This window comes from Nicotiana tomentosiformis, chromosome 12 (genome assembly GCF_000390325.3).
Source record: "Nicotiana tomentosiformis chromosome 12, ASM39032v3, whole genome shotgun sequence".
NCBI classification, from domain to species: domain Eukaryota; kingdom Viridiplantae; phylum Streptophyta; class Magnoliopsida; order Solanales; family Solanaceae; genus Nicotiana; species Nicotiana tomentosiformis.
Window position 1 is genome coordinate 118,441,899 of NC_090823.1, and position 23,229 is coordinate 118,465,127.

The window sequence follows — 23,229 nt, forward strand, 5'->3', positions numbered from 1 at the left end:
TTGCAGATGACTGATGGGTGCTTCAAATGTGGTAAAAAGAACCACATGATCAAGAACTGTCCTATGTGGGAAGTCGAGTGGAAAAATGAGAAATATGAAAGAACGAATAGAAAGAAGGAACAATTTCATGACAAGAAGAACTACAACAAAAGGTCATCCAAAGCAATGGTTGCTACTTGGAAAGATATTTCAGATGAGGACACTGATGATAATGCTGAACGAACTCTCGTAGCAATTCGAGAATCTGAAGATGAACCTGATGAAGAATCTAAGATAAGTTTTCTGGACCTTAAGGATAAAATTAAACTCCTTTCTAAAGATAGACTATCAGAATGAGGGGCGGCATGACCCTAGCACTTGCTTTAGGCCCCAAAGTTTTAAGGGCCCCAAAATTATTAGATTTCTCTCTATTTAGTAGTATATTATTTATATAATTATCTCTTATTATTGATAAATTTATTTATTTATTGTCATATTAATTTTTAATAACTCGATTTCTTCCTCTAATTAATATAACTAAAATAGTTTTCTGTCAATTCTATTTTACTTTTTTACTTAATTATATTTCTCTATTCATTAATTGGTCACGTAACTATATCTAATAATATAACTTATTATTTATTTTCCTTACATAAATTATACTCTCTCCGTTCCAATTTATATGAAAGTGTTTGACTGGACATGGAGTTTATGAAATAAATAAAGGCTTTTGAAACTTGTAATCTTAAATAAATCGTAGAAATTTGTGGGCTAGAAATTATTTCATTAATGGTAAAAAGAAAAATTTAAAGTTGAATTGTTACCAAATATAGAAATGGACTTACTAAAAAAAAGGAGTCACTTAAATTGGGATGGAGGAAGTATGTTTTCTGGGTTCTCCCATTTCAGTTGTGATCCAATCAACGTTAAATATATTTAATTTTCTGTACTTTATAAAACTAAGTTCTTATTTTTTTTAATTCCACATCCTCACTTGTCTTTAGGCCTCTGATGATGTTGGGCCGCCCCAAATCAAAATTGTTGCTAACTTTAATTGATGAATCTAAGAATATAAGTGTTACACTCCATATTTTCGTACGTAAAAGTACGCCATAAGTAAATTGATAAAAGCTCGGAAATGAGATATTACATCCCGCATTTTCGTACGTTAAAATTTTGTCATAAGTTAATCGACGTAAGTTCGGGAATGAGATTATTTTGAGATTATATGCATTTTTATATTTCAAACAAGTGATGAGTAAATTCGTGAAAGAGAGAGGGTAAGCAAATCGAAGAAATTGAATTTCTTCAAAGTTTGACATTTTGGGATAAAATATGGCGCGAGCTAAAATACTCGGTATTTATGGACTAATACCATACAAGGTACCACATGGCCATGATAGTGAGGTATATAAAGTGTGTTAAAAGTGAGTAGTATTTTAAGTAAATTAAGATAATTTTTAATTATGTGGGTAATTGATTAATTATTGGATAATGGGACATTACCTAGTTAATTAAGAAGTTGTGGGTGATTAATTAAAGAATGTGGTTACGATAAAACATCCCCCACGTGGCAGCAAAGCAATCCATGAATTGTGACACTTAATTCACTATACTATGTGGCAAGTCTTAAGAATGTGAGACATTTTCTTTTAATAAAGGAAAGACACATATAACGTGAGTCACACCCATTTAATAAAAGAGAGATATAATATTCATTCTTAAGAATCATAAGTAAAAAAACCCATTCTTATATGCATTCAAACGTAATTATTTTTGTGTTACAAACGTAAGTCACAAACATCACATAAGCAAGATACGATCTTCAACAATTCAAAGCAATGTGAGATTTTGCAATTATAAGGGAGTACGGTGCAATCTTCTCAAGAATATCATACGGATATTTTTTTCTACTCCGGCCTTGCCGTCACGTGTTTTGTCGCGATTGTCGTGTGTTAGAGGGATTGTCCAGAGAACCGGTTCAGGTATGTTAAGGCTATCCCTTCTTTCCTTTTGGCATGATCCAAATGATACAAACGAAACGAGCAAAATACACAACTTCCATAAATGTCTCTATTCATAGAAATGCTAGAGATGCTTATGTTCTTGATTCCTCATGTGTCCTATTATTCTATCATCTGTTCATGGGCCTCAGAAAATACGTAAGTTGATAAAGTTTATTTCATGATATTAATTAAAGGCATAATGGTCTTATGATATTCCGAAGAAATTTATTGATGTACTTCTCATACATTGCATTCATTTACATTGACCCATGACCAGATGGCGTTATATACGCGTATATATGTATATTATATGTATACGGAAAATGAAAAAAGGTTACGGCATTATATATGCACCACCGCCTGATCAACTGGTATACATTGATGATTTTGCCTACAGTGGCCGAGATGATATGATGAAATGCCCTCAGAGGCTTGATGATGTTATGAACACATGTACCTATGCACGATATGACATTCATATGCATATGCATTACACTATGAGTATTTCCTGATGTACAGAGTTATTCAGACTTACATGTCGAGTCTTTTACTCCATGTTTCTCTCATGTATATTATTTACTGATTTTCATTCCTTACATACTCGGTACATTATTTATACTGACGTCCCTTTGCCTGGGGACGCTGCGTTTCATGGCCGCAGGTCCTGATAGACAGGTTGGGAGTCCTTTAAGTAGGCTATCAGCTCAGCGGAAGATGTTGGTGCGTTCCATTTGCTCCGGAGTTGCTTATGTGGTCAGTATGATTAGGACATGTATTGATTAGTATGGCTAGGCCCTGTCCTGGCCTTTATGATATTTATGTACTCTTAGAGGCTTGTAGACATATGTCGTGTACGTGAAAGATTGTACAACTTTGTCGGCCTATGTTCAGTGTAATTTTGGTCTTATAGGCAAGTATATCATATGTGTAAGTTTGCATTCCCTCATGCTTTACTCCGATTCATTTACCTATGATAGAATGATATGAAAGATACGTTACGTTGGTACTCGGTTGAGTAAGGTACCGGGTGCCCGTCGCGACCCATCGGTTTGGGTCATGATAATAAGTTATGAAAAGGAACAACCGTCTAAGGAATGTGTGATTTTGAAAGCAAAGTGTAAGAACCTGGAACTTAGGGTTAGTGAGACTATAAGTGAAAATACTGCATTAAAGAACCAGGTTCATGCATTTGAATCAAATGTCTTAGAACTTATATATGAAAATATAAAGTTAAAGTTAGGGACAGGAAAAGAGATAGCAAGTGATATACAACTTAACCTAGTGGATGACTTAAGGAAGGTTAAAGATGAGCTATACAAAAAGGAAGAAAATGTAAGAGTTATACTAAGTGTCACCCTCGCGAGTGAGGAATTTCGTTATCCTTATTACAAAAGGATTACCGTGAGGCGAGTAAGGATCATCGATGATGTGAAAAGATGCCAAAGATGGAAAGGTAAAATATCTTCACGTAGATCATCATAGCACTAAATATTAGTACTTCCATAAAGGGGGGAATATGGAGTGATGTAGTATTAAATCAGAATTAAGTGATTCTAGTAACTATGGAACGGTAAAGGAAAAATGCGATAAAAATGAGAAAGGGATGAGATTGCATTTACTCAAATCCTATGATTCCAGAACATTATGCAAACACGACGTCAAGAAAAGAAAGTAAGGGTTCCTACCCGGGATTTTATTAATGGATGAGGAGCCAGTGCGAGACGTAAGTTAAGACAAAGGAAATAACCCAAGAAAGATTACGCAGAATATTGATATGAGAATGGGCCAACGTATAGTTAGTAATTAATTCAGGAAGAGCCTAGTTATGTCTAAATAAGAGGTTACAAATGAGTCAGCAGATCGTGCAAGATAAACATAGTAAAACCCAATATAGTAAATTCAGCTTCGCAGTAATGTCGTACTTGAGAAATATTTAGATAGGAATTGGGGTAGTTAAAAGTACTGTATGAGTATTATGGGAATAAAAGAGAGTGCCACGGGGAAGACCGTCAAAAGATAAGTTCAGAAGCAACCCTACAAGCACAAGGGTGTGGAAGTAAGTAACTACGGATAATTATATGTGATTACAAACATCAAAAATCCCATCGAGTATACAATGTAATAAGCTTGTAGCCTTGCAAGAATCAGAGGGTCCTCCCTAAGTACTACAATGAAAGACTAGCTGAGGAAGTAAGGAAGGAGGCTTCAACCTAAGCTCAACAAACTAAAGAGAAAGTGATCTTATAATAACAGTTTCACGACAATGTTGTATGCACTCCATAAGAAAGTGGCACCTACCGTGGCTAGTGGACGGGAAGTAAAAATCAGAAGCGATATTCAAGATCATATGAGTGGTATGGAATTCCAATATGCATGGGAACTAAGATAAGCTAAGTATGCACGTAACAAAGGGTAGAAAAACCAGGAAAAATAATTGCTTACGTTTAAAGAAAGGTGAGATGGAACGAAAGGAATTATTCGATTAGTGATCTAGAGTTAGTTACGTCATGAACGCACTTACGATTTCGGAATATTATCCATGCAGCATATATACTGACATTCATACAGCCGTAGAAAACTCCCGTATAAGTTAAAAGAAATAATTGAGCCCAGGGTATAAACAAAGGATTGAATTGTTAGAAGATTGTATCATGGATATTCTATAGCACCCATGGAAGGCTAAAGTAATAACTAATACCAGGAGCCGCAGATCGGAAGATAGTTCAAGCCTACATAAAGGATGATCAGAAGAAAGAGGAAACTAAAGAGTTACATTAACTGAGTAAATCAGGAGTCTGATTATTGGACCCAGAAAATTATAGACATTATGATTGAGAACATTGCAGAATCACTCTTAATATCAGAGGTACAAGAGAGATAATGTAATAACCATATTCTATAATGTCTCTACGATAAAGCCGGTTAGAAGAGTATTATCCTGAAGCTCCCACCGGATTGTGTATGCACTACAGGTGCAAGTATTATAATAGAGCTTCAAGTTATGGATGTGAATTATACATGTGTTAAAGCGAGGCCATGAAAGAGATAGAAGACGTGATGCGAGATTTTAAGGTAAGTAAGGTAAAGCGGCAAGGTTTTAGGAAGACAGGAGTAAGGATAAGAAAGGGCGAGTGAGAAGGTGACGAGAATGGATAAGTCCTCAGGATTAAGCCCATGAAAACAAGAAGAGATGATGGTTTCTCTAAGTTAAACAAAGCTCAGTATAACCTGAATAAACTCAAAGGAGTTTAAGACTAATGACATTTAGAAGAGATAGAATGCTTCCCTAATAGTACAATGAGGGTGTAATTGTGATAGATAAAGGATAACGATTGGGCCTTCTTGAGTAATGATTTGAAGAGGATTTCAAGAATTGTACGGGATTAAAATACTCACGTAAGTGAATCACATTGGGATGCTATAAAATACGGTTATTGAAGTACAGTATCACCGCTAAGTGGGTCAGGAAAATCACTTCAAATATTCCTCGATACAACGTAAGCCCTAGTGACAAGGTATTAGGTAAGAAGTTTCAAGTTATCAGTGGTATATTGTAGATCAATATTGAGGTGAATCAACAATGGATGGACAAAAGTAACAAAGTATGAGATGAGCTTAGGCCGTCATTCTTAAGATGAACAGTAATGAAGAAGCATTAAAGGACTTAGATTTATACTTATGGGATAAGCAACGAAAGTAACCTGAAGTTTGGTAGCAGACCTCAGTAACGATGAATCGAAGTAAGAGTTATGGTATAGTATGACTTACCTAGATGCAATAAAGTCATACGAATGGATAACCGGGTCTATGAAATAAGATATAGCAATATTCGTAAGTTCCACAAAGTACCGAGAAAAGAACTTCAAGTATACCTATAGATGCCTAGAGGGACATATTGTCAAGCTCTGTATATGTTTACAAACTGAGGCCTAGATATTGGCTAAAAGCTGGAGGGAAAAAGGAGAGAAGAGTCGTATAGGCGCACTTATAAGGTCAAAGTCATAGAGACTGCAGAGCAGAAGGTAGAAAGAGTTACGAGATTGGAAGAATTTCGACCATAGACCATGGTGTGAGAAAGAGGCCTAAAGGGAGGAATGCCCTGACCTTTGGATTTATTCAAAGAACAGTTTTCTAAATGGCAAGAAGAGTATTAAAGTATTCACAAGAGCTATGGGTTATGAGAATGATAAGTACATTAGTCAATATTCGAGGACGAATGTTCCAAATGGGGAAATGATGTTACAGCCCATGTTTTCGTACGTAAAGGTACGCCATAAGTAAATTGATGAAAGCTCGAAAATAAGATATTACATCCCACATTTTCGTACGTTAAAGTTTCGTCGTAAGTTAATCGACGTAAGTTTGGGAATGAGATTATTTTGAGATTATAAGTATTTTGCTATTTGAAAGGCTTATATATGCACCACCACCTGATTAGCTGGTATACTTTGATAATTTTGCCTACAGTGGCCGAGATGATATGATGGGATGCCCTTAGAGGCTTGATGATGTTATGTACATATGTACCTATGCACGACATGACATTCATACGCATATGCATGACACTATGAGTATTTCCTGATGTACAGAGTTATTCAGACTTATATGTCAAATCTTTTACTCCATGTTTCTCTCATGTCTATTATTTACTGATTTTCATTCCTTACGTACTCGGTACATTATTTGTAATAATATCCCTTTGCCTGGGGACGCTGCGTTTCATGCCCGTAGGTCCCGATAGATAGGTTCAGAGTCCTACAAGTAGGCTATCAGCTCAGCAGAAGATGTTGGTGCGCTCCATTTGCTTCGGAGTTCCTTATGTGGTCAGTATGATTAGGACATGTATTGATTAGTATGGCAAGGCCCTATCCTGACCTTTATGACATTTATGTACTATTAGAGGCTTGTAGACATATGTCGTGTACGTGAAAGATTGTACGGCCTTGTCGGCCTATGTTCAGTGTAATTTTGGTCTTATAGGCCAGTATATCATATGTGTAAGTTTGCATTCCCTCATGCTTTACTCCGGTTCATTTACCTATGATAGAATGATATGAAAGATACGTTACGTTGGTACTCGGTTGAGTAAGGTACCGGGTGCCCGTCGCGACCCATCAGTTTGGGACGTGACAATAAGTTATGAAAAGGAAAAGCTGTCTAAGGAATGTGTGATTTTAAAAGCAAAGTGTAAGAACCTGGAACTTTAGGTTAGTGAGACTATAAGTGAAAATACTGCATTAAAGAACCAGGTTCATGCATTTGAATCAAATGTCTTAGAACTTAGATATGAAAATATAAAGTTAAAGTTAGGGATAGGAAAAGAGATAGCAAGTGATATACAACTCAACCTAGTGGATGACTTAAGGAAGGTTAAAGATGAGCTATACAAAAAGGAAGAAAATGTAAGAGTTTTGAAAGAGGGCTTAACAAAGGTTAAACATGAGTTTGATAGAACATGTAAATGGAACATGTCCTCCAATGTACTTTCATGGCTACAAGAACACTATAGTAGCAACAGAAAAGGTCTTAGCTTTGGGAACTCTGCACCTAAATGGGATCCCAAAAATAAGTACCTAACACTCCCTGAGAATAAGATTTGCACACACTGTGGAAACACTGGTCACTACAAGAGTGAATGCACAGCAAAAGAAAAGGCAAGTCAAAAGAACAAAGAATTTGTTCAAGGAAAAAATAGGCTACCAAGTTGGGCTAAAAAGAATTTGATTCATCCTTTTGCCTATAGAAATGGACCCAAACTAGTTTGGGTTCCTAAGACTAACCCTTAATTTCCTTTTGCAGGTCCAAGTGAAGGGGAGCAGCCAAATATGGTACATGGATAGTGGCTGCTCAAAGCATATGACGGGAAGCAAGAACGAGTTCCTTTCACTTGAGGACCTCAAAGGAGGTAATGTCTAATTTGGAAATGGGAAGAAATGTGAGATCATATGGGTTGGACAGGTAGGTAAGACTGATTCTCAATCTATTGAGAATGTCTACCTGATAGATGGACTAAATTACAGTCTAATAAGTGTATCACAATCGTGTGATAGAGGTAACATGGTAGCATTCACCTCTACCAAATGCTTTGTGATTAATCTAACCACTGCCAAGATTGTTCTGCAAGAAAAAAGAGTGAATAATATATATGTTGTAGATCTGTCCACACTTTCAGAAAATAAACTCACTTGCTTAAGTGTGTTGGATAATGATCCCCTCCTTTGGCATAAGAGACTTGGACATGCTAGTCTAAGTCAACTCAACAAACTATTCTCCAAGGACTTGGTGATAGGACTGCCTAACATTAAGTCCAAGGAAGATATAGTTTGTGAGGCTTGTGGAAGAGGGAAGCATGTAAGATCTTCTTTCAAAAGTAAGAAAATGGTGAATACTACCAGGTTGATGGAACTGGTCCATATGGATATGTATGGACCAATGAGGACAATGAGCAGAGATGGCAAGAGATACGTTATGGTACTTATTGATGATTACTCTAGGTTTACTTGGATACTATTTTTAACATCTAAAGATGAAGAATTTAACATGTTCACTTCATTTGTTAGAAAAACTCAAAAATAACTAGGTAATCAACTTGCATCAATAGGGTCTGATCATGGTACTGAATTTGAGAATGCTAATTTTGCTGAATTTTGTGATGACAATGGCATAGATCATAATTTCTCTGATCCTAGGACTCCACAACAAAATGGAGTAGTTGAAAGAAAGAATAGTACACTTGAAGATATGGCTAGGACTATGCGTCTTTCTAGTAAACTGCCCCATAGCTTCCAGGCAGAAGCTGTAAACATTGCATGTTATATCATAAATGGGTGCATGACTAGACCTCTTGTAGAGAAGACTCCCTATGAGTTACTTAAAGGGAGAAAACCAAACATATCCCATCTTAGGGCATTTGGATGCAAGTGCTTTGTGCAAAATAATGGTAAAGACTCACTAGGTAAGTTTGATCCCAGAAGTGATGAGGGAGTATTCTTGGGATATTATTCACATAGTAAAGCTTATAAGATTTATAACAAAAGAATTATGTGTGTAGAAGAAAGTGTTCATGTGGTTTTTGATGAAACTAACATTCTTTCTGAGAGACAGGAGCATGATAATGAAGCAATTAGGCTGGTAAGAAACTCAAATAAAACCATAGCCTAGACGAAAGCTGCACCAAAGGAAGGAGCATGTAATGGAACAAGTCCTTCTACCCGGGGCAACCTGACAGGGGGAACTGAACAAAGAAGAACTGATCCTCAAACCCTGAGGGAACCTGTCCATGAACCTGCTCCTCAACAACAAAACACTGAAGGAACATCTAAGGGAAACCAGCTGGCTGTGAAACCTTATAAATACCAAGTTCTCATCCCATTGAGAACATAATTACTGATCCAGCCTCTAGAATCAAAACCAGATCTTCTTTGAAGAATCTTTGTGCTTTTGATGCTTTTCTATCTCTTATTGAACCTAAAAATGTTGCTGAGGCTTTGCAGGATGCAGACTGGGTGAATGAAATGCAGGATGAACTCAACCAATTTGAGAGAAGTCAAGTTTGGCATCTGGTACCAAGACCCAAGGACAAATCAGTAATTGGCACAAAATGGGTCTTCAGAAATAAACTTGATGAAGATGGAACAGTTACAAGGAACAAGGCAAGATTGGTGGTTTAAGGATATAGTCAAGAGGAGGGTATAGACTATGATGAGACTTTTTCTCCAGTTGCAAGATTGAAAGCAATTAGACTCTTCACAGACTTTGTTGCTTACATGGAATTCACTCTCCATCAGATGGATGTCAAGAGTGCCTTCCTCAATGGCTATTTAAAGGAAAAAGTGTTTGTCAAGCAACCTCTGGGCTTTGAAAGTAAGGAGTGTCCTGATCATGTGTACACACTTGACAAGGAACTTTATGGGCTCAAGCAGGCTCCAAGAGCATGGTATGAAAGATTATCAAAATATTTGCTTGAGCATGGCTACAAGAGAGGTAAAATTGACAATACTTTATTCTTGAAAGAAAAAGGTAAAGATCTCTTGGTAGTTCAGATATATGTTGATGATATAATCTTTGGAGAAATCACTGATAAGTTAAGTAAATAATTTGCTAAACTAATGGGGAGTGAATTTGAAATGAGCATGATGGGTGAGTTTAATTTCTTTTTAAGCTTACAAATTAAACAAAATTCAAATGGAACTATGTTCCATCAGCAAAAGTATGTGAAAGAGTTGCTTAAAAGGTTTAAAATGGAAGATTCCAAAGAAATTGACACTCCTATTGCAACAACTACAAAATTGGATGTGGATGAACCTAGTTCATCTGTTGGTTAGAAGTTGTATAGGGGCATGATTGGCTCCTTGTTATATCTTACTGCTAGCAGACTTGACATTGTTTTCAATGTAGGACTTTGTGCTAGATTTTAGGCAAATCCAAAGGAGTCGCACTTGACTGCCGTTAAGAGGATCTTGAGATACCTAAAAGGCACCACTAACCCCTGTCTATGGTATTCAAAGGTTGTATCCCCATCTTTTGTGATAACACCAGTGCACTTAGTATGACCAGAACCTAGTCCATCGCAAAAGAACTAAGCACATAGATGTTGGGGATCGTTTTCAAAAGGATAATTTTGAGAGGTGTTGATCACTGTGGAATTTTGTGCTACTGCTAAGGAAATTGTTGACATCTTCACAAAAGCTTTGAGTAGGGATCACTTTGAAAGGAACATGTTAGAATTAGGGATGATTAAGATCACTTAAAAGAAACCGATTCTAACTCAATGATTGGTTAGATAATTTTTAAATTTTGTGAATAATTAGATTAGATATTGCTCAGTCTCATGCTTTTATTAATATACTCTTGTGCCATTTGTTAAAATGTCTCACTGATATCTAATGATATTATCCTTATTTTCTTGAAAAAATCAGTCTTACACAAGAGAACTTTTAGTGAAGAACCTGGTTCATCGAGCTTATAAGGTATGTATTCTACACTCCGCATAATTTGAAATAACTGCATATGGATCATGAATTGAAAAGAGTCCCACTTTATCCCAAACTACTTTTGAACCAATCAGTTACAAACGAACCAGTTTCACCAAGAGCCTTACATGCCATAATTGCCGAGATTTTTGGGGAAGAGTCTGACGCCTCTTCAAACCGAAACTCCCAAGATGAAAAGACTTCTAACCTCCAAAAAGTTGTTGTTACACACTCAACCTTTTCATCTTTAAATTGATCTGACCTTACCCTCCTATCTCAAATATTTTTGAAAGATCAAAATCTCCAAAACCTCAAAACTCTCTCTATTTCTCTCATGTTTCTGAACTGATCAAATGACAAACACCCATGAGAATCCCAAAAACTCTGAACCCTTCCTCATCACTCAAAGAAACTTCACCCATACTTTTAACCACCCAACCCCCCCTCCCCCCCAAAAAAATATATCAAAATAATTGCATGTAACACAGTGGCCAGTAGAGAACAAGCTAAGAAATTGAGTGAGATGTTACAAGCCAGCCAAGCAGAAGAACCCTAAAAATTCTGATGATCTCGTCTGCGACTGAGGGGGAAAAACCAATTTTATCTGAGACTGAACAGGTAACTTCTGGGTTAGAAATTTCTAATGTTGCTTCTGAAATTGTTGAGAGTGTCAAAAATAGGTTTGTGTTGGTTGGTTCGATTGTTGGTGTAGAAACTAGTAGGTCTATAAAAATTGGTGGTAAAAATGAAAAAGAGAAAAAGAGTGAGCGTGTTGAAGTAGATGTGAGAGGAAAGGGAGAAGAAAGAGTGGCTGGATGTCCTTCACCCACTCTTGTTAGTTTGACTGAAGAAACTGGAGCAATGATTGTATTAAGTGATGAGATTAGTATAATGAGGAGACTATGAATGAAAGTATGGGGATAGAATCACCAGAGGTAGGTGATGGTTATGGTGATAGAAGTGCAGCAGATGAGCTGGTTAGGTTAAGAAAACGGTTTTATGAACCAGTTCCTTCTCTTTCTTAAATAGACAAGAGTCCTGATATGTTGCAAAAAGGTGTTAGAAAGTTGCAAGCAAAAGAAGAAGAACAAAGTTAGAAAGTCTGCAGGAAAGGGCATGGGTGGCACTAAGAAAAAGAGTGCTCCTTCTATCCCTGTAGCAACTCCTCCCACAAGAGGAAGAACTACAAGGAGCCAGAAGAAGTAGAGTGAGGTCAATGTAAAAAGGCCTTAGTTGAGAATACCGAGAAAGTCGCTTGAAAAAATAAGAAGGCTGGTAAGCCAAGTGGAGTAGTCTAGATTGAGGAGATGAACCTGGTTCTTGAAGATGAATATGAGGATGTGGAAGTACTCACACCTAGTTCCAAAAGGAGAAAGACTTCTAAAGAGAATTCTCGAGAAAAATAGGCTGAGGCTGAGGGCTCAATGATTTCTAAAAGAACAAGGTCTGCTAAAAGGAGCAAAGAGGCTCAAATAGTGGAAGAAAATGGCTAAGGATTCTGAGATTGAAAGGCTGAAGAAAGGATTGGCTGAAGTAGAGGATGAGAGAGACTCTCTCATGTGTGAGCTTTCAAAGTAAAAGGAGAATAATGATAGTATTCTTCAAGATATGTTGAAACTGCTGCAAGCCAAGAACCAATAACCTAATCATTCCCAGTTTTTAACCCTTCCTAAGCCTAGTTGTAACTAGTGATCCAAGTGAGATTTCTCGGTCTTTTGTTCATGATTCTATGTTTTTATTTCTTCTTATGCTTTGTGGTAGGATCTTATCAATCAATGAAATTCACTGCTTTTGCTCTAATTGTTTGTTGATATTTCTTAGATGGCTAATATTCTTAGACTGATAAAGAGAAAATCGAATCCATGATTGCATTTGAAGTAGCCTCAGTGACCATGAGTAATATCTGCTAAAATCTGGTTACTTAACTTAATTATGCAACTTTTCGATGATGCCAAAATGGGAAGATAAGGTGTGCTTTTGCTTTGGACTGTGATGTTTATAACCTAATGAACCTGGTCCTTGATGATTTGTGACTTTAAATGAAAGTATTCTAACATTGTGTTGATGCTGAACTGAGTTGAAACAGGTTCCATGCTTATGAAAAATATTGAGTTTGTCATCATCAAAAAGGGGGAATTTGTTGATCTGAGCGGCTTTGGTTTTGATGATTGATAAAGGAACACATGCATGAACCAGGTCCATGGACAATGTATAGAGGTGACAGGCAGAATCAAACAAAAGGCATGCACGTGAAAGGGATAAGTACAAGTGGTTATTTCTGATAATCCCTGAACGAAAAGGTTGCATATTTGATAAGGAGCAGGACTCCTTACTTGAAAAGAACTCTATCCAAGATAAGGAGAAGATAACTAGAACTCTTCCACCAAGGAAGATTAAAGCATTAGACTTCTAGTTAATCTTTATTTACTAACTTTATATGTATCAGTTCTGTTCTCTTTTACAGGTGATGCACACATACTGAAGTTAAGCACGAATTGAGAGCAAAATAGCAAGGTATTTTGTGAGCAATTCCTGTGAAATTTAAGAGTGCGATTCTGAAGCTACACGAACCAGATTGAAGAACCAACTTCAAAAAGAGTTTTATGTGTCTTTCTTTATTTCTAGTTCAAAGTGTAGTAGGTGTTTTGAGTTGTACCTTTCAGCTTTTTAAGAAGCAAATTGTACTAGGTACCTGAGTTGTATCTTTCAAGTTAGAGGTAACTTGAAGTAGTTGCAACAGCCTGTGGCGTGTTGCTATAAGGGTTAGAGTTAATCCTTAGGTTTGCAAGAGGTTGTAAACTCTAGTTGTATTGTTCACGTTAGAGTTAACTTGAAGCAGTCACAACAGCTTGTGACTGGTTGCTACAAGGGTTAGAGGTAATCTTTAGGTTTGCAAGAGTTTTTAAACTTTGTTGTTGGCTCAGAGTTGTAGTGAAGTGTTTGGAGAAAATCCTACTGGGTAGTAGATCGTGGTTTTTTCACCTTTTGAGCTGGATATTTTTCACGTAAAAATCATTGTGTTCTTTACTTTCTGCATTATTTATTCCGCAACTGTAGTGTAAGAAATGCATAGAAAAACCAGGTCCTTCGATATTGATGTTTGAACTTGTGAGAAAGATTAAACTTACTGGTCTGGGGATGAAGAAACGTGAGAAGAGATTAAAAAGAGAGAAGAAAGCTGCAGCAAAGATTGATGCTACATGGTGGTTTGGTGTGATGGCAACAGTCATCATTCCGTAGTATGTAAAATATAGGAAGGAGAAGGTCACAAAATAGAACCAGAAGAATTTAGCTGCTGTCAACTCAAAGTCCACCATTGGGTATACTATAAGGGGTCGTTTGGTAGGGTGTACAAGAATAGTGCAGAATAAGGTGTATTAGTAATGCATGAATTAGTAATGCATGGGTTAGTAATGCAAGCATTAGTTATGCAGATATTATTTCTTATCTACTGTTTAGTGTGGAGTATTAAAATTATAATGCATTGCATAATTTTAAAGAAAAATAGTTGTTTACAAAAATGTCCTCCATATTCTCAAGTTTTAAGGGACTTTAAGGATAATTTTGTCTTTAACCAACCTAATGCATGCATTAGTAGCCTTGGTATTACTAATGCCATGGTTTTCTATGCATTACTTATACATAGGATAATACCAAGTATGATGTATAACTAATACAAGTATAACTAATACAAGTATTAGTTATACACAAGTTGAAAAAATGTACCTAACAAGATATTAATAATACATAGAGTTAATGTTTGCATTATTTTTTCTAATACCTCCTACCAAACCACCCCTAAGAGTATAGTATGTAGTTTGGACAATAATATATGGTATTTCGGAAATGACCCGCAATCCAAATAAATGAAATTGATTCGTGAAATTGAATAAGGTAATATGCCCCAATTATTTCACATACACGTTCAGGATGTGCTTGTGACACTAACTCTGCTTGTTATTTTTGGTATGAGAAGATAGCTATTTATACATAATTTACAATTTAGTGTAGTAACGGTTACCTGTGCCATAGCATATGGTAATGCTGAGTACATCCCAGCAGCTCTTTCTCGGTAAAAGACAGTTCTTCCTACGGCTACAATTGCCTGTACACTCGAACAATTGTTGATTCCAACAAACAGAACAGCTGTGTACATTGCCCCAATGATTGTCATTAAATCACTGCTAGTTTCTCTGTACCACAGAAACAATACAACATGTGATTTGTCACCTTTTAGCCCTTTCAGTTTACTCAACCCTCTGAAATAGTCTATCAGTTAGCCATAAATTAGAAATAGACCTTTTACTGCCAACTTTCAAGAAAATTGTTCCAACCATGAGTGCTGCAGCCAAACTAAAGAAGAATCTAACAAGATTATAGTTTGGACTTCTCCAGTGAGTCCACCATTCCTTCCATAAGCAGGATTTGAACTGTCCTCATGCTGAGTGAGAGTGCTTTGTAGGAAAATAGAGGTCTTTGGCTCCAGGAGGAGGTGTGCACAGCTCTTTGACAAGAGCTTTAGTTCGTCTGGGTACACCACATTTATCCAGAAGATGAAGGTAGCAGAGATGAGATGAGGATGTTGAGATGGATGTGCGGGCACACCAGATTAGATAGGATCAGAAATGAGGTTATTCGAGATAAGGTCGGTGTGACCCCTGTTAAAGACAAGATGCGGGAAGCGCGACTTAGGTGGATTGGTCATGTGAGGAGGAGGAGCACAGATACCCGGTGAGTAGATATGAAAGGTTGACATTGGAGGGCCTACGGAGAGGTAGAAGTAGGCTAAAGAAGAGGTGGGGAGAGGTGATTAGGCAAGACATGGCGCAATTTCAGCTGACCGAGGACATGACCCTTGATAGGAAGGTATGGAGTTAGGGTAGTAGAGTAGGTAGTCTAGAGTGTTCATAACAGTAGTATTGACACGCAGTCTCGCTTTCTGTTGGTAGTAGGTTTTTACGACTAACCGTTGTTTTCTTTCATTGTTGATCACCTTACTATCTTTTATTTTTATTTTGCTTTTATATGGCTTTTTGGTAATGTCCCTTCTTGTCTATATTTTCATTAATGTGGTGCTCATACTTTTCTGAGCCGAGAGTCTATTGGAAACAGTCTCTCTATCCTCACAAGGTATGGGTAAGGCCCACGTACACACTATCCTCCTCAGACCCCATGGTGTGGGATAATACTGGGTATGTTGTTATTGTAATGTGGCAAATACATCCAGCATGTGCTGATTTTGGCTTACTCATATGAAGCTGATGAGTTGTAGTATTCAGTAAAATCAAATCCTAGTCGGATTTCTGAGTCAACTGAACTCACTTCTAGCATCCAGGTGGCTGGATTGTATTTCTCTTTAATTTTTGGAACTCCTGGAATTGCCTGCTATTAGATGGTTGAATTAGTATATTGTCTTTCACACATTACAACGACAAAATCAGGTGGTTTTTTAGTGATTTGATATAGAACACATTATACTAGTACCTCAAAATATTCGATAATTTTCTGAGAATGCAGACCTAATGGCCCAGCGTATAGATCAGTTGCCCTCCTTTTTCATAAGAAGTAACTGATCCACGACATAAAAGAACATATTAGAGACGGGGGGTTACAATTCTAAGAGGCTTTTTCTTCCACAGGGTGGGTTTTATGGGTTTCACATGTTCTTTTGTTTACCTCATCAAATTCTTCAAAAATATCAATTCTTGGTTAATGAATTGTGCACACAACAGTTCTCCCAGTATCCACTGTGTTTCTAACAGTTCTCACAACAATAGCTGCTGCTCAAAATCCATTACTTCATCCACATATATCTGGAAAAGTTTTTAGAAGAACAATGTTTTATTACTTAAATTATAAAGTTATTGTAATTTAAGGAGATATTAGTCTCTTAACATCTTATCCTCATTGCTGACTTCTTTAGGAAGCCGGAGGAAAGCCGAAAATATCAACGATTCACGGGCAGTTACTTGAGGTGAGTGTATATCAGTTTGTTCACAATATCCTGAAACTCTAGCAAAGGTTTCTTGCTTCTTTGGAAACCCGGATATTTTTATGTCACCTTCAATATAACCACCTGTTTTTCGTCCAGCTAGCACGTCCATGAGTGTAGTCTTCCCTGCTCCACTGACTCCCATTAAAGCAGTCAAGACTCCTGGCCTAAACGCTCCAGACACTACTTGGTCCTTCATTTCCTGAAAATATTGACAACCAAAATTTAGTTCAGCTGTATAAGCAATGTCTTTAGGCTGATTAAAATGCTACACAGCTCGAGCTGCGTATTTTAGATATAATTTATTGCAGAATTTAAGAACAATATGAGAGAATAATGTGCCTCTTATAGGTGGCATGTTTACAAAATAATTCACATTGTCGAAGGACATTGCCAGAGGGGTAAATGGCAGAATCATTCCTTTCTTTGCAGCATCACCATTTGCAGCCTTGAGCCATGCATTTTCATTTATGCTAACGCCATTGGAGTCAGAACGATTACTGATACACCAGATTTTCATTTCTCCTGCCAAGAATAATATAACTATAACTAATATTTATGTCGCAAAAGAGGTATTGTTCATCATTGAACGCATCATCTTACCCGAGTTATTTGCATTTGTTATAAGTCTCATGGATTCCTTGCCTTCTACTTGATCAGCATCCATATCCCTTGCTTGCTTTTTGGATATAATAGCTTGTGGCTTCCCTGCAGCTGTTATAATGAACATAACATTTAATAGGCTTAGATTGTGCATTGAATGGAAAAACTATAATTCATTTTAAAGGAGTAAGAACTCACGGTTGAGGTACATTAGGGAAAAAGTGAAAAGAATGTTAAAATGAATTGTGAACCCCAGTAGTGCAGCAGTGCCTATCCAAAACCATCTTTTTTCAGGGAAGACGTCAAAGTTTTTCATCACTTGCACGCCCAACCTTGTTGTGTTGTCTGAGGCCTGTTAATTTTGTTCATATGGTTAATGAAGCTCACTTTCTGTATATTGACTATCTTGTGAATTATGTATGGTTTTGCTTGATGATATGGAAAAAATCAGGTGAACAGGCAAGGATATTTAGAACATACCAATTTGCTCATCCACCTTGGAGCAAACATCTCGTTTAGAGTGAGGGTGTTGAACCCATAGGAAAAAGGTGAAATCCAAGAGCCCCATCTCCACCAGTCCGGAATGGATCCTGTCATAAGCAACCAGTTTTTTTATCAGTGATTCAATTATGTGAAGCAGCCTGAGAAAAAAGTCATACAGTTAATGAAGTTTGACGTTCCTGATTAATATTTCCAAGACTATTGGTGTTGAGATGCCTAATTTACAATTCCTCTTGTCTCCTCTTTCATTTTGTCTTTCATCTTACCTATTTAACAATTGATCTACCTATTTAAATGTGCAAAATGATTGTTGAATTACCTGCTAGCTTCAGGGGCAAAGCCTATGGCATAATATGTGGTGACCGTCCATACAATAGACTCAAACACAGTTATTGGTACTTTCAGAACATTTGGTAGAGTAAAAGCCCAAGGTGGATAGAAGAGATGGTCCCTATGCTTGTAGAACACAGGAAGCTTCTGTATGGTAAGTGAGAGTTCAGAATAACCATTGAACATATTAACAATCATTCCAAATAATAGTGCACCAACATAGATACAACCATCATCTTCATTCCTAATGTGTATTTTACTCCTCAAGAACACAGTTGATGCAATGATAGCAACAATAATTATTTGGACAGTCTTGAAAATATAGACAAAAGAGTTTCTCTTGATCAAAAGCCATTCCTTGTCGAAGTTGGCCTTTAGTAGCTCTAGTCTTGGGACTGTGTACTTTTTGAACACTAGAGCTGCTTTGTGACTTAGTGACGATCTTCCATAAGGAATTGAGAGTTCATTTTCTAGCCATAAGCTCACGTGGAAGCACTTGAATCTTTTTCCAAATTCAGTTACTGAAATGTACTTGTATGGCTTGCTTCTATCCTCCCAGTATTGCTCTTGGTCCTTTCTTGATGTGACCTATTTGCAGGTTTAAAAGTTATATTCTTTTTTGCCATGAAAGTTAAAAGAAAGAAGAAAAATATTGGCGCTTCAAGGTCCAAAATCATCAGTCTACTGAACTCATGGGGCGGATGCACGGTGCAGATGCACCCACTGCTCTCTACTGGTACTATATATATAGCTAAGCTTACTTGTTTCTACTAGATTCACATTTCATATGTATTGACACTTAGGCTTTCATTGAAATGTATATTGATATTCCTATTTGACGATTACCTCTTGCAAGAAGTCAGCAACACCTTTTCTCTCTGGACATTTAAAACCACAGCTTTCAAAGAACTCAAGGACATGTTCACGAGGGCCCTGATAAACAATCTCACCTTCTGATAAGAGAATGATATCGTCAGAGATCAAATGTCTCAGGAGCAGGCTGAAGGAGGGACATCAAGATGGTGGCATCTCTGAGATGAGGGGCGAAGCTATGTTGGCCCAAGGGTGGTCAACTGACCACCCTTCGCCGAAAAATTATACTACGTATAAGGTAAAATATTACTTGTTATTGATTAAAAATAGACTTTGAACACCCTTGCATAGCCCACTGGCAAAGGGTGTTCAAAATTTGAACACCTTTATTAAATTTTCTGGCTTCGCCACTGGTGAGATGTACTCTGTTGTAAACATTTCACTATCTGAAATGTCGTTGAGCTGTCTAGTCCAGTAGATATCTCGTCCATGAATTGTGTTTTTGTTGGCCCAACAATCATCTCGCCTGCAGCAAACTTGAATTAAACTATTAACCCAGTGATTATATTTTTTTGTCAAGAATTATATTTCCGGATTGAATCTACTTTTGTGCAATCTCCCTAAGCATTTTGCTTATATTGTATGATCTGATGATCACTCTTTTTGCATAGTTGAAAAATGGTTATGCTAATTCAATATATACCTTCCGTTTTGGTTAATCAAATTAGGATGAGAAATTACTATTGTCTTAATATTTACAGTGTCCAATTACTAATATCAACAGCTCACTAATTCATCACCTGTAAAATTTAGTGTGCTTATTTATCACCTCTGAGTTTAAGTTTATCAATTGCAATCTACTTACGTTTTTACTGCATTAGACACTCCACACAACTGGTTCCATGTAAACTCTTCTAGCTTGATGAGAGGTCTTCTCTAGTCTTGATAACATGTATACGGTATGAAGAAATGAATTCATTCGCTAGTCTCTCTATATAAAACATGCATTTATTTCACATACCATTCACGGTTGATTTAATGTAGACTATGAGTTTTATTTTGTTATTACTTTACTCCAAGGCTAGCAAATACATACGGTAGAAGTAGTTGGTTGCTTAAGCTTTTGAAGTGAATTGTTGCAGTAAGAACTTAACACTAGTAGTTTGACAATGCAGACAACTCTGATTAGGAAAGAGAAGCATATTATGGTGGTCATCCAACAAGAAAGTGCTGCAGTTCTCATCACTAGCCAAATATGAGGTACTGTTTGGTAGTTTAACACTTCAACTTTTTGGGATCAAGTCAATAGAAGCATTGCTTTTGTTTTTTGTCTTCGGATTTGAACTCGAGTATTTTAATTTGTTCTCTGAAAAAGTTGTATAGTATAATATGGAGTGTTAGCAAAATATTTCAAGAAACATCTCTATAAATTGTTTGGAGATGGAAATAACCTGTGGTGAGACGCTTCTTCTGGCCGCCTGAAATGCATCGTATCATTTCATGGCCAACTGTTTAGTTGATTGTTGTTTTTAAGGAGTTGGCACTTTCCTTTTGATTTTTTCTTACAACAATAAACTCAGTATTATATCATACCGTGAGGTCTGAGAAGGGTAGTTTTGAACGACCCGGACCTTACTCCTACCACCTTGTGAGGATAGGAAGGTTGTTTTCAATTTGCTAAAAAATAAATGCCAACAAGTACCTGAATTTTTTTTTTTTTTTTTGTAGGAAACTTGTCAAACTTCCCTATCAATGACTTTTGACCCGAGAAAAATCAGAAAATGGTGGCAAGAGGAAAGATGGAAGTCTGGTTGGTGGTAATCTTCAACACCTGAATTAATCTTCAAGATTCTATGCAAGTCTACAAGTAAAGTTTTACTCATGTCGGTAATGGTTAGGGCTAGATACAGTCTCCCTTACTTTATTCTACTCATGTACGTTTTATTCAGATCATAATTTGTTTTCATGTTTGAAGTAAATTAGGTTCTCTAAGATTAGAGAGATTTACTTCTCCTTGAACTAATTAACATAAATCACTGACTAGAATAAATTAAAGAAGCCCTCAACAAACAATGAACTTAATGTAAGTCTACCAACAACTAAACGTTAGTCTCCACTAGCTAGCTAGTATTGCCTACATAGATCGTTGCTTTCATAATCTATTATTAGTGAAGTTGTATACGGTAAAAACCGGTTAGTACTTCGTACGAACTGGTTTAAATGGTAATACATCGGATCGGAGAAGCGACTTCGTAATATCAGGTCGAAGTCTGAAGTCAGGTCATCAAGCTTCGAGTTCTAGGACCGATCAATGATAAGCTCGGTACTATTATCGAGCTCGAATCCAAGTCGAACTATGATGCAAAGTAAAATTATCGAGCTTATGATTTAGAGACCGACCAACACTGACCCCGAATCAATACAGGGATCCGAGTCAGAATCGAGCTCGGATCAGGATCGAGAACTCGAGTCAAGACCGAAAACTCGAGTCGATATCGAGCTCATAGACAAGAGCCGTTACAATCCCAATAGAGGAGAGAATCTTGGCAGGAATTATGGACAAACTGATTTAGCATGGGTCTCCCACTATGTATTTTTTTATATCTAAAAGTAGGATCCTCCGCTATAAAGAGGTTGGCTACATTTCAGTAAAGGAGGGTCTTTTGCTTACATTGTAATCCAAGCACCATATTCTCCTATATTCAAAACTTATTCTTTTAAGCTTCATAAATTGATTCATCTTGCTTAGTCCTAAAAATCATCTTCTTTCCAACCTTGTTTATTTTGCATTCTTTGCAATCCATATTTGATATTTCTATCTTTTCTTACGATTTGTATTAAGCTATATCACATATCCTTAGAAATACGTACAAATTCAACTATATTCGTTTTTCGGGTAAACAGTTTGGCGCCCACCGTGGGGCTAAGGATAACAGTGGTTATTTGATACGAATCTGCAAACACACACCGTTTTGCACTTAGTATCTTGGATTTCGGATTAGCAACGACCAATTATCAATCAAATGGCCTTACCTATCGACAATGAAGCTGGTCTTCAAGATGAGAACAACAACTTGACACTCAGTACCGAAAGACTACTTGTCAACGCCGTTGGAGCTCGAATCTAAGTGCCGATAGACATCAATTCGCATGTAGCCATTGAAGCAAACCTACATTTTGGTCATGAAAATAGCATTCATGGTGGCACTCGATTTGCAGCTCGAGTTACCCATAACGTCGAGGAAAACAACGTCAGCTTGCGTATGATTTTCGAAATGTTGCAAGCTCAATATGCAACAATAGCTCAGTTGCAGAGTCAAACCCAGATACTGAGTAGACCGGAGCCCAGTCAACCCCGAGAAATCGCCCATACAATGGAACCAGCTATAGTGAAATCAAATAAGCAGGAGTCGGGGAATAATCCCGAAATTGCTAAGATGTTCGAAGAACTAACCAAACGAATAGAATCGGGAGAAAGAAGGATCGAAGCAAACGACAAAAAGGTGAAAACATACAACTCCAGGGTTGATCAGATCCCGGGGGCACCACCAATATTGAAGGGCTTAGATTCCAAAAAATTCATACAAAAGCCTTTCCCCCCAAGCGCGGCTCCTAAACCGATCCCAAAGAAGTTCCGTATGCCCGAGATTCCTAAATATAACGGAACTACCGACCCCAACAGACATATCACCTCATACACATGTGCCATCAAAGGGAACAATCTAGAGGATGATGAGATCAAATCCGTATTATTGAAGAAATTCAGAGAAACTCTGTCAAAGGGAGCAATGATATGGTATCATAATTTGCCATTTATTCCATCGATTCTTTTGTTATACTTGCGGATTCCTTCGTAAAAGCACATGACGGGGCCGTAAAAGTCGCGACCAGGAAGTCGGACCTGTTTAAGGTAAGACAAAAGGATAACGAAATGCTAAGGGGGTTCGTGTCTCGTTTTCAAATGGAACAAATGGATCTACCCCTAGTGACAGACGATTGGGCTGTTCAGGCTTTCAATCAAGGTTTGAACGAA

General features: G+C 37.2%; 1 pseudogene; it reads right to left on the reverse strand.

Annotated features, from left to right (window-relative positions):
* The window catches only part of LOC104086535 (ABC transporter G family member 42-like), a 69,271-nt pseudogene extending 47,385 nt beyond the window's left edge, over positions 1–21,886 (reverse strand).
* Between the last annotated feature and the right edge of the window lie 1,343 nt (positions 21,887–23,229).